General features: G+C 45.4%; 1 protein-coding gene across 1 annotated transcript in view; it reads right to left on the bottom strand.

The window, feature by feature from the left end:
* The window catches only part of LOC142580213 (DNA mismatch repair protein Msh6-like), a 745039-nt gene that overhangs the window by 546253 nt on the left and 186755 nt on the right, over positions 1-12031 (bottom strand). The gene's annotated exons all lie outside the window — the stretch shown is intronic.

Raw genomic sequence — 12031 nt, 5'->3', positions numbered from 1 at the left:
ACCTATTTCCTTTCACACTGCTGCCGAACACAGCTGTTGTACTGGTCGTTGCTTTTTGTGTGTGTGTTACCAGTTTTCAGGTGTGTTACCAGCTTCCCTTTTAAGAAATGCCACCCCCGAAGGTCAACTGTCGAGGTCATACAGATGACCTCAACAGTTCACAACAAGAGTTGATTGATTTCAGAAAGGAAGTTCTTGCTGAATTCAAAGCGCTTAAGAAAAGTGTTCAGTATTGTAGCGATGCATGTAATACACAGGCTGAATGTCAGAGGGAAGTCAAAGAACTGATGAAAGAAATTAAGTAACTGAAGACTAGCAACCTTACTCTTCAGGAGGAAAACCACAGGCTAACTGACTGAATTGAAGACCTTGAACGCTATTCTAGAACAAACATAATTGAAATTAAGGGCGTCCCTGCAGACTATGAGCCATTTGAAGCCGTCGTGAAGTTGGCCGAGTTTATCGGTGACCCTGTGACCGAAAGTGACATTGATGTTTATCATAAAGTACCAACAGCAAAGGGAAATGAAAAAAAACATTGTCGTGCGGTTTGTGAGGCGAGAAAAGCATAATGCAGTCCTTACAAAAGCAAGAATGTCCCCTTCTGATAATTCTAACAAGAAAGGGGATATTGCGTCACTTGATGAGTTAGTTGAAGCTGGAAATCTGACGCTGGTAGAGCAAAGGCTAAACAGTCCTCCGACAGAGCACCGGGCTTATGTGGAAGAAAGGAGCAATGACCACCTCAGAATTTTTTACTTGCAACAAAATGTAAGGACTGCTACTCTCTTCTTTGGCAAAACTCTAGTGTCAGTAGCAGAGTCAAAATTCGTGAAATTTGTGACGATTGCTGTATCCCTCCAAGTTGTTTTTTGAAGCACTAAAATAACTTGAGGGACTATATTTACAACCTTTTTCAGCAAAGAGGAGCTTTGCAGCGATAGCATAGTTGATGTCATGATTCTAGTGAAAACTTTAAATTTGGCGATGCCATCGGCTGCAAATTACATGCTGATGATTTCATATGAGCAGTTGTGCATTTTTATGTTCTAACAAGGCTGCACTTTAAGTTGTCTTAATCAGTGAAGAGAAGCACAACAAAAAAATAAATTTAACTTTAAAGTTGGCTATACTCTTCTTAGCAGGCTGGTACAACATATGTATGCTCACCCTTCTTCGTCTTTTTTATCTGAATGCACAACTTTTTCTGGTGCATTCGAAAAGTTAATTTTGTTAATATACGTAATTAAGAAATGAATTAAGGAATTCATTTGCGCATATTAATTCTGCTGTAGGTCTCCACTGCTTGGGATTGAATGTACTCGCACTGTTTTTCTGTGTTTTGGCACACTGTGTGTAGTTTTGCAGAAATCCCTTTTACTTGGCGCCTTTCCTACCTGTTTTATTCCTTTCATCGAAATGCAGGATGTCGGTGTGCCTCATACTCGTGCATGAGCCTGACGTTCGGAAGCACTTCATGATGTAAATAAAAACATTCACAAATCAACTGTGCAAATGTAGTTGTGGGGGGTTCGCCAAACAGAATGAAAGAACGAGGGACAAATGTTTATCGCGAAAGAAGGTAAATGCCAAACAGAGAAGCTCTTTGGCTTTGGGCTATGTACGTACAGATTGTTTTGCCTTCTCTTCTACAACAGCGGCTGATGAATTAAGCGCTTTATGTTGGGTGGCGGATGCCGCGGCTGCTCTTTTATGAATGTGAACCGCAAAAGAAAATGTGTGCATCTGGAATCTGAGTTGGTTTAAATCAATTCGATGTCCTTTACTACAGCGTTATTTCCAGCCGAGTTTTCCGTTCGGATAATTTCTGGTTACGTGGCAGTGTGGCTCAAAACAAATTTAATGGCTTTACGCCACTACTTCAGTGTCTACAAAACCTTTGCTGTCAGGTTAATAAATCCTTCTAATGGGCGTTGAGATGCACTAGGAGTGCACATATAATTCATCTCTTATATGGTGTGCTAAATAGGTTGCGATATTTGCTACCGATAAATGTGAAGCGCAATATTTACAACACGCTTATACATTCTCGATTAACTTATTGTTTTCTAGTTTGGTCAACCACTACACAAACTAACTTAAAATCAATTCAGACACTCCAAAACCGCGCACTGCGCGCGATAGGTAACTTAGAACGTACTGATACCACTAAACCATACTATAACAAATATAAAATATTAACAGTATCAAAACTTCACACTTACAAATTATTCCTCGAAATTTCACGGCAATTCTGGGAAGACAAATGTTCCCTCCAAAGTAAATACCATGGCAAAACGACAAGCTATAACCTCAGAAAAACTCTGATAGGAAAACCACGTTGCAGAACAAAATACGGAGATCAAAAACTAGCAGTTCAACTTCCTAACCTTCTAAACGACTACCTCTTGGTATTGGACCTGCTAAATTCTGGAATTTCAAAGCAAAACTTTAAGAAAACGGTAAAAGAATTGTTACTATCCGAAGACTAATAGAAATGTTCAACTTCAGGTATAGAAAATTTTGTACATGTTTCTTGTTGTTGTTTTTAGAAAACTGTGTAAACTTTGACCTTTCGGCTACAGGTATGAAAAATTTCGTACATGCTTCTTTTATTCTGTTGTTGTTGTGCTTCGATCTTTTAGAAAACTGTATAAACTGTAACATTTTTTCTTTCTTCTTACCCGAATTGTGTACTCAAGTGTGGAAAATGTGTACTATAATTTCATGTGTGACCTCCTGAAAGCCTGCCACTGCCATGTTGCTGCCAATGTACGGGTGGCACGGCCTAGTCAGGCAAATGTTTGCCTTTAGCCGTGTCCCCTAAGACAATCTGTTCATTGTCTTAAATAAATCAATAAAGAAAGAAAGAAAGAAAGTGAGCTTCGGGGATGCATCTTGACATCCGCCGAGCACTTGCACGTCTATTTGAGTGCAACAGAAAATGATTATCAAAATATCAACACTGGTGCTGCACCGTCCATACCATATAGCCCATGTTCCTACAGCGCCATCTCGTGCTATCTACATGAAGCGCCTCAGTGGCGAGCGCTTCCTGAACACACTGCCCTATTCTAGTACATTGTAGCACCGGTCAGAGTCGGTGTATGGTTGCTCTCGATCGAGTTGGCTCAAGGAGTGTCCGAAAAATCAAACGGGCGGTTGCAAGGTGTCTGAACTTTCGGCAGTTGTTATACATTATGGTCTATGGGGAGAATGGTGGTGCCGCGAAGCAGACTGAATAATCGAGCATGTCCGAATTTTCGGAGTCCGAAAAATCAGTCGGCAATTGTATTTGAATTACACTATATATCAAATTACACTAATTCCTTTTCCTTTGTTTTTTTCTTTTAGCAAGTTCGGTATATGTGGGTTTCAGTGTAGCGATAACACCTGTTGGCCACAAGCTATTACAAAGTGTAGAACATCTGCATTCCAAAAAAGGTTTGCAGCAAGAACAAATGTACCACAACTGAGCACACTCACGAGAAATTAGGTAGAAAATAAACAATCGCACGGTGAACGCACCCAGAAACATTGCTGAGTCACAAACATGACAAGCCGCTGCTTCAACGTGATTGACAAATAAAGAACGAAGAGTAAAAGACAGTGATCCTGATTTAACTCAGAAGAAGAAAGTCTCGACAGCTTGGCATAAATTTCTAGCACCCTCCTTTTACAATCCTGTAAACACTGCTCACCCTACTGGGACAAGATGTAAAGAGATGCAAAAGCGCTTGCATGTCCTTTGAAACCGTGGCCAAAGCTTCGTGTCGTCCCTTTAGCCAACATCTACGATATCCGTCGAAAAAGAGGTTTGCTGAGCCGCACCGGCGTAATGCATATCCACTGTATATATGGAGGCAATGGAGGCAGCTAAGGAAAGCAACGGATATGTCCCCCTGTGATAAAACAGGGCAGCGCCCACAGGATTGCTGTGCACGCTGCCTATAGAACCAAGTGCTTCTTATTTTCTGAAGCTGAAGGAGTAGAGACGGGATGTTGTACTGAATACCGAAGAGGTTTTCAGGTTAATAGTGGACCCGTCTTATGCAGGGGTATAGCCAAGGGCAAGTGGGGGCACACCGGGCCCCATGCACTGCTTGCCTTTCCTGAAATTCTGGTGTACCAAAGATACCTGCCCCACCTCTCTCCCTGGGTTAAGTGCATGCCCCCCTCGTGCCCATAAAAAAAGAAGGAATTCTGGCTGCGCTACTGGCTTAGAGCATAGAAAGTTTAGCATTACCGTTTTCCTCCAAGATGCAGGTTTTTTCCATGTTTATGGCAGGTCGGTTTTGTAGGTTATCGTAAGGCCAATATGTGCAAAAGATGAAAATGCATACCACACCATCACGTGGCTCAATCACCGCTCTGTGCATAGCCATCATTGGCGCTCCACGAGTCGTTAGCGGTTGGTACCAACAGTAAAGGGGAGAGACCTTTTCATTGTCAAGTACCACATCATTTGACATTTGGGACAGATTCTTTGCTTCTGGTTTTGATGGCCCACCACTACAAAGAAGCTAGCTTAATCCAATCAACATTGACTACAGTCTTCTGCAGCCTTTGAGCTGTTCTAAGAATTGGAGACAAAAAGACAAAGTAGGTCGCACAAAGGTTTCAATGATATTATCAGGCACTGAATTGCTGAAGAATTTTAAACTTATGTCTCCATTAAAGTAAACAAGAATTGTCAGATAAAGAAACTATGTTCAGACTGTACCATCAGAAAAAATTTGAGAACAAGAATGAACTCATCAGAGTCTGCTACACATAATTACAGTCGAACCCGGCTATATCGAACACGCAAAAAAACGCCTATCAGTTCGATATAGAGCATAATTCGATATAAGCCTGCTAAATAATTGGATGTCATAAAAGCACATACCATTTATAATATCACTTTATTGATTAAACTAGCTTAGTTTCGCACGAAATAGTCCTGCATTTTCTTCTGATTTGGCAATTTCGCTGCCTGCGACGCACACACTTTTCCACATTAAGGCAGCTGAGGCCGCAACTTTCCGCATTCGCGCAGAAGCACCGGACTAGTGCGAGCGCACCAATCATTTCGGAGGATGTGGGACCGTCGTTGCTTTCCTCATTGTGCCCACTTTCACTTGTGCTCGGTACGATGTTGGCAATGTAGTCTTCGTTTTCGGGCTCTCCCGTGGTCGCGACACATCATTTGCGCTCACAAACTCATCCACCGTTGATTCGTCAACAGCTTCCGGAAATTCTGACAGTTCGCTCCAAACTTCGGCAACACTAGCAACGGCTTCGTCGCATTCATCAGAATTTACGGTCATCACCGAGCACGTGGAAGTCGGCACGGCTAAAGCAATTTCAGATTAACCACTCGTACACAGCCGTGCGTACGGGTCGGGCGCCACGGGCACCGGGTCGCGAGTTTGGACGCTTTAGCCCTAATCTCCCCCTTATTCTTCAAGATCGTGCCGAGAGTGCTCCTCGGAATCTTGTGCTCTGCGGGGACATCCGACTTCTCACCGCGTTCGACACGATTTATGATTGCGAGCTTCACAACGAAAGGCAAATTCTGCCGCTTCATCACGGCAACACTGCGGGAGAAGGCCTACAAGGCGCACACAAAAATAGCGAGACAACTCGCACTTTCGCCATCTTGCACGATGAGGGCACAAGAGCATCTGATTGGCTGTCTGAGCAAGCGCTGTAGGCGGGCCAGGATAATTTTTTGCAGGGGTGTGCTGACGGCTCGTCCGAGGCAGCGCGGTCATGGTAGGGAGAGCGGTTGGATGGAGCCGCGCAGCCGGATTTTCTCCGCCACCGCGAGGGAAAGCCAACTTCCGGGGGCACTTTCCGCCGCTTGACGTTCGATATATCGGGTGTCGCTGCTATTTTTGTTCGATGTAAGCGTAATTTTTGCGATATATATACTCATTGTAACTATATCGTGTCCAGAAATTATTCTATATATAGAATAATTCGATGTAAATGGGTTCGATATAGTCGGGTTCGACTGTACATGGAATGTACGATTGCTCTGTAGGCAGTTAATATGCATGGTGAAATTTAAGTTATGGACTCTGAATTAGGCCTTCGCTACACATGGAAGAAACCAGGAAATTAAACAATGCATTGAGGTAGTTTTGGAATTCATGTCTAAGTTTTGACAATATCAATGCATCACTATGGCTGAAAATGAACACTCTTTTTCACTACTTTAACAGCTTTAACCTGCATCCAGATGCACCCATAGCAAAATGAGCTAAGGCACTAGGACAATGTGCACTGACAATTAACACTGACTGAAACTTGATCTAGGCACACTGCAACAGTAGAGCATGGAAAGTTCTCAAATTATTTTAAATGGAAGTTACATTCGCTAACAGTGTCTACAACTTTTTCAGAGCTTGTCGCTCAAATCGAGACAAAGAATTCACTATTTTTGATCAATTTTGTTTCCAAGTCACTAAAACTGTCAAATGAATATCACATGATGTAGCTGTTTTTGGTATGTGGCATAACCCATCTACCAAAATATTTCAGGTTTGTCTAGTGTACATGCTAGTGAGGATTGAACAGTGAAATTAGCAGCAACATGAGAGAACTATTGCTTTACTTTAATAAGCAGTCCATGATGATAGTGATGGAACCAAGAATGCTAGGCATAACTTTAAGAGACTGAAAGAGAGTTGTTTGGATCAGAGAGTAAACGCGTATACGATATTCTAATAGACATTAAGAGAAAAAAAATGGCACTGGGCAGGTCATGTAATGCACAGATTAGATAACTGTTAGACCATTAGGGTGACAGAACGAGTGCCAAGAGAAGGGAAGCGCAGTAGAGGACAGCAGAAAACTAGGTGGTGCGACGAAATTAAGAAATCAGTTGGCGCAGGACAGGGGTAATTGGAGATCGCAGGGAGAGGCCTTCATCCTGCAGTGGACATAAAATCAGATGATGATGATATCTGAAATCTTGTTTGCCTTCAGATTTTAAGATTAGAAATCAAGCATGGTTCAAAGGAACGTAGGTCACCTGATTTTCCTATGGCAAAAGCACATTTGGCCAACATTGCGCTTGCAAATTGTTTAGTTTTCAGCACTCTTGAAAGGAGAAATCCATTAAGCAATCAGATCGTGGTCTCGTGGTTAACACAGCGATGGCAATTATGCAACCAGGTCAAATACTATAGTATCGCTGCCCCTTGACACACAAGAAAGGTCAGTGCAGTACGGATGTGTCTGAAACCATGAGGAACAGAGGTGGTGAATCCATGTTCATGAGAACAAACTCAGCCAATTCCGATATATACACATCTTTCTACGGTTGATTTGTCATGTTACTGCAGTTGATCAGACTTATTTGCCGTATTGTGGCCACTGCAGAACTGTGCACACACGCATCAGCACAGCGCGTGCATCCATGAGCTCTCCGACTGAAGACGACGACCAGATGTGTCTGGAATAAACCCTGTTTTTACTCGTATTCCTGGCGTGTGTCGGGGTCTGGACAACACTTCAGTGGCAACGTGGATGGGATCCTACTCTGGCATAACCTTCTGCTTAAGACGGATGACACCTAGACATGGCATCTAGCCCGCCAGTTTTAGATGGAACAGCGGGAACCGCTGCTCCATCTAACCGCTCATGTGTTTCTCTTTCTCTGTAGCTCTTAGTTTGATGCATTCGACTTGACTGCTGGCTACGTGCTACTTCCATGCTTCCTCAGTCATCATGAGTGCTCCAAGCCCAGTAAACATACGGCGCTCATTCACAGCAGCAGAGGCCTGCCATTCTTGACGCCAAAAAAACAAATCACTGCACAGCGGGCCGCAAGTTCGATGTTTCTGAATGGGTGGTGCGAGAGTGGCTACTGCAGTGAAGCAAAATGTTCACCTGTGATGGCAAGCGAAGAATTTGCCTCAGGCCGAAGTCTGGATGCTTTCCGGAGCTGTAGGCCAAGCTTGCAGCGTACGTACCGTATTTACACGATTGTAAGTCGACCCCTTTTTTAAAATTTGAAAGTCTGAAGTTGGGGGGTCGACTTACAATCGAAACCAAAACATGGCCCCGCCAAAAAAAGCCATACCAACGAGAGCTACAACGTAGTTACAATTTTATGTTTGCTCTATGGCTCTACCCGTATCTTTTCGCTATCCCGCGTGTTTGTTCACTTTTCGGAAGGGTTTTTCAACATTTTTGAGAGTCTTACAGTGCATGCAACACTCATGGGGGGGTGGCGATAGTTGATAAAAGCGCTGCTGTTCCCATTTGCGGTGGCACTCTCAGAATGGCGGCGCTTGCGGGGAGTATCGGTAGTTCATGGAAGAGCAGACACCACTCGCGGGTTTCTCTTTCTCTGTTTAAAGGCATTGGTATTGGTTTGACTAACTTCTTGACGCGCTCCACTTCGGCTACGTGCTACTTCTACGCTTCCCCAGTCGTCATGAGTGCTGCAGGCCCACTAATCTTTCGGCACTCGTTCACAGCAGCGTTCAAGAGGGCTGGCATCCTTTACGCCGAAGAAACAAATCACTGCGCAGCGGGCCGCAATTTCGATGTTTCTAAACGGGTGGTGCGAGAGTGGCGACTGCAGCGAAGCGAAATTTTCACCCTGTGGCGGCAAGTGAGAAATTTCCCACGTGCCGAAGTCTGGGCGCTTTCCGGAGCTTTAGGCTAAGCTTGCGGCGTACGTCGCTGAAATGCGTGATCGGTCCCTGCCATTGAAGTGCGACGTGGTCGTGAAACAAGCCCGAACCTGCGCCTTAATTTTAAAGTTCTGCTCCGCCGTGAGTACAACGAGTGGCAGGCGGCAGAATACTGCGAAATTACGCCAACCGGACCTGTCAAAAGAGCCTCCCTGACGGCTGTGTGTGGTTGGGTGCATTTGGCGTGGGCTGCTGTTCTGCAAGATGTCCTGGTGCGGTCGTTTGCCAAATTTTAAATTTCGCTGGACCACGACGCGCTGTGGGACCGCAGCAACGATGACGATGGCAGCACTAGTGAAGACGAGTAGTCCAGTGACCATGTCAGCTACTAATAAATTTTCGTTATCAAATGCGCCCTCGGGGGTTTTCCCCCCCCCCCCCCCCCCCCCCCCCCCCCCCCGGCCAAGCGATATGGGGGGGTCGACTTACATTCGAGTCGACTTACAATCGTGTAAATACGGTAGCTGAAACGCGTGATCGGTCCCTGCCAGTGAAGTGCGACATGGTCATGAAACAAGCCCAGATCTTCGCCTTTTAAGAACCTGCTCTGCAGTGAGTACGAGTGGCTGGCAGCGGAAGACAGCGAACTTGCACCAACTGGACCTGTCAAAAGAGCCTCCCTGATGGCTGTGTGTGGTTGGGTGCATTCGGCGTGGGCTGCTGTTCCACAAGATGTAGTGCAGTCGTTTGCCAAATGTGAAATTTCGCTAGATGACGACGTGCTGTGGGACCGTAGCAGCGATGACGATGGCAGCACTAGTGAGGACGATGGCACAAGTGAAGACGAGTAGTCCAGGGACCATGCCAGCTACCAATAAATTTTCGTTATCGAATGCGCCCTTGGGTATGCTCTTCTTTTTCCCTGTTACATGCGATATGGGGGGGTTGACTGACATTCGAGTCGACTTACAATTGTGTAAATACGGTACGTACCGCATATGCCTGGAAGCCTACTTCGAAGGACATGAAGTAACAGATCCCGCGAGGCGCCGTGCCTTGCCGATATCTTCGCTGAGCGACAGCAATGCGCATGTTCTGCAAGGACATCATCCGACTACCTCGGTCAACAGTTTAAGCTAGAACAATGTTGTGACTTGTTTGGAAGATCACTGCAACCTGCAGGCTAATGAAATTGCAGCCAGTTACATGTTATTTATGCGGAAGCAAAAGAAAGGGGATAGTGTCCAAGACTTGATCGCCGAACTCAGGAGGCTTGCCGAAAGCCGCAACTTCGGTAGCTTGCAGAACCGTATGTTAAGAGACCACATCGTTTGCCGTATCCGGGATGACGACACACGGCGTTCCTTGTTAAAGAGTCACAAGGTGACTATGGAAGACACTCAAGAGTTCACCAGGGCTTCCGAGAAGGTGCAAGAAGACATCCAAGACATGCAGGAGAATAGCATGGGGAACGGAAGCAGAACCGCTAACGTCCTGCATCCACAGAGGCGCTGGAAGCCACGAACACCAATCAGCAATGTAGAAAGCAGTCGCCCTCTGTGCGAACGTTGCTACAGGCCGCACGATACCAACAGGTGCCTAAATCGAAGCACCAAATGCCGACAGTGCAGCCGAAAAGGACACCTGGCTAGGGTGTGTCACAGGGCCCGTTTCCAGACGTCAGGTACATACGCTGTGGATGAAAGTGGAAGCCAGAGCGAAGAAATATTTATGCTTGCCCTGGTAGCCCACAGCATGGCTGACAGAGCCATGTCGTGGCTTCTCGAACAAGATTTGACATGGGGAGGGCAGAAGTTGCGCATGATCATCAACACTGACTCGCCGGTGAGTATCGTACCCGAGATTGTATACAAGAAACACCGTAGGTGGTGGCCAGCTCTGGAAAAACACTTCCTTGCAGCTATCGTGTTTCCTTGGCTCCTGCCTGTCATTGGCAAATTAACTATGGACGTGAAGTTTGGGGTGACAACTGTGAGCAGCACGTTAATGGTAGTGGACTGCCGAGGACCCCTTCTCTGTGGTCGGCGTATCATAAAGGAATTTTGTAAGGCCGGTGTGTCTCCCTTGGATGCCAAAGTGCTACAAGTGTAAATTTCGTCCAAGTGGACGTGCAGGTGAGAACGCTACTTGAATTTTTGCAGCTGTTTGACAGCAAGCTGGGCTACTGTAAAGGTCTGCCTATGAGGCTGTACATCGACGAAGGCGCTCGACCTCGTTTCTACAAAGTCCGAATCGTACCCTATGCAATGCATACACAAGTTTCAGCAGATATTGATCGCCTGGTGCAAGGAGTGCTTTCCCAGATCAAAGTCTCTGAATGGGCAACACAGGTAGTTCTTGTGGCAAAAAAGAACGGCTATATAAGGCTCTGTGGGGAATTCAAGTTAACAGTGAACCCACGACTTACTTAGAACAGTATCCTCTGCCGAAAATCGACGATATCTTCACCGCGCTAGCAGGAGGTGAAGTGTTTAGTATGCTGGATCTAAGCAATGCATACAACCAGAAATCTAGATGCAGAAGCTAAAAAGATAGCAGTGCTGAACACACCGTAAGGGCCTGTAGTGCGATAATTGCCTCGCCTCTGGAATCGCTTTAGCACCAGCTCTGTTCAAAAGGCACATGGAATCTGTTCTGCAGGGCCTTCCAGAGGTCAAAGTCTACCTGAATGATATTATTGTCGCAGAAAAGAAGCACAATATGACTGTACTGGGACAACTGTTCCAACGACTGTATGACAATGGCCTGAAGTTGAACAAAGCCAAATGCAAGTTCCGGGAAAAGCAAGTGACTGTTCTGGGGCATCAAATTGACAAAAATGGTCTGCATCCTTTGCAAAACAACCTCAGTGCCATACTAGGCGCACCGGCACAAACGTCAGAGAGCCAGTTGAAATCTTTTCTTGGTATGATCACGTATTACTCTAATTCTTGCCCAAACTCTCAACTATGCTAGCACCACTGTATGCCCTGCTGACGAAGGGAGTGCCTGGAAATGGGAACGGGCGCAAGAAAGCGAATTTCAAGAAGCAAAGAATGCTATGAAAAAGGCAAACCTTCTAATTCATTATGACCCGCGTAAGCCACTTAGGCTTGAATGTGACACGTCGATGTACGGTTTAGGCGCAGTGTTCTCATCACTTCAACAGTAAAGATTACCGATTACAATACAGATTAAAGGTTTCCGGTCAAGAACATTGATGGCAGCATAGAGAAACTTCTCGCAGTTGGTAAAGGTAGGCCTTGCCTTAATTTTTGGTATGACCAAGTTTTGGGATTATCTTCTTGACAACCGTCTCACACTGGTAACCAATCACAAGCCTTTCACGGAGCTTTTTCACCAGGATAGGCCTATTCCACAAATGGCCGCAGCCAGGA

Source organism: Dermacentor variabilis, chromosome 4 (genome assembly GCF_050947875.1).
Source record: "Dermacentor variabilis isolate Ectoservices chromosome 4, ASM5094787v1, whole genome shotgun sequence".
NCBI lineage: Eukaryota > Metazoa > Arthropoda > Arachnida > Ixodida > Ixodidae > Dermacentor > Dermacentor variabilis.
The sequence above is the reverse complement of the archived record's forward strand: the minus strand, read 5'-3'. Positions and strand labels throughout refer to the sequence as shown.